This window comes from Atta colombica, unplaced genomic scaffold (assembly GCF_001594045.1).
Source record: "Atta colombica isolate Treedump-2 unplaced genomic scaffold, Acol1.0 scaffold92, whole genome shotgun sequence".
Lineage (NCBI taxonomy): Eukaryota > Metazoa > Arthropoda > Insecta > Hymenoptera > Formicidae > Atta > Atta colombica.
Window position 1 is genome coordinate 929580 of NW_017259586.1, and position 948 is coordinate 930527.

Genomic DNA, 948 nt, shown 5'->3' on the forward strand with positions numbered 1-948 from the left:
TATATATATATATATATATATATATACACATACATACATATATACATTTATGAAGTGGGCGCGTGAATACGAGCGTCAAGCGTGCGTAGTTCGGGAGTAAAGTGATCCTGATCGAGCGTGTTTGAAATCGTTGGACAAATCACGGAGAGCAGAACGCGACACACAGATGTCCCCAGGACGACATGTGTTGTCGCTAGTTCGGGTGGTTCGATGGGACAGACCGGATCATCTTTCTACGCACCTTTGGTGATTGCTCAACGGGCCGGTTGTCGTCGCGTATTCGGCTACGCGCATATTGTGGGTCTCGCGACGACGTGCTCTTACGCCTTTTACACTCGGACTGGTCAGCTAAGCGGCGCTTTATTTACATTCTTGCGGCTCGATGCGCTGGACGACACGTCGGACGACACCATGATCTTTCGATCTCGCACGATTCTGCGTGGTTGCCATCAATGCTATTGTCGCGGACGCGATGTCCGATCAGATGAAGCGCTCCCTGTCAGTTAGAAAGGTGCACTACAGACTGTGCGGATTAAAAACAGTCGATAACGTCGATGTTCTGCAAAGCGCCAGAGAGAATAATATGTAGTATGATGGTTAAATTTTTGATAAAACTTGTGTGTAGATAGAGCGGACTAAACTGAGTCAAAAAGTTCTCTACCATTTTACAATTTTCGATGTAGTTAACAAGATATTAATATTATTAAAAATTGCCGAATGTGTATTGGTATATTTTCAATAATTTTTTTCTCAACTTCTATCAACTTAATAGAAAAACTGTGAGAGACAAAAATTGTTTATTTTCTCTTCATAGAAATCTAAGAATTTTTTCAAAATTTTTCATCATTTCATCATTCTTTTTAGTGCTGCATTTTCTTATACATATGTACACATATATGTATATACATATGTATATGGCAATTATTTTACTAATATGAAAAAAAAAAG

The 948-nt window shown here is 39.5% G+C and overlaps 1 protein-coding gene across 1 annotated transcript in view; it reads right to left on the minus strand.

The window, feature by feature from the left end:
- LOC108693560 (sorting nexin-13-like) overlaps positions 1 to 564 on the minus strand; it is a 6733-nt gene extending 6169 nt beyond the window's left edge. Inside the window, exon 1 of the mRNA XM_018202565.1 lies at positions 242 to 564. The gene's annotated coding sequence lies outside the window, so the exon portion shown is untranslated. The remainder of the gene's footprint in view (positions 1 to 241) is intronic.
- Positions 565 to 948: the final 384 nt, after the last annotated feature.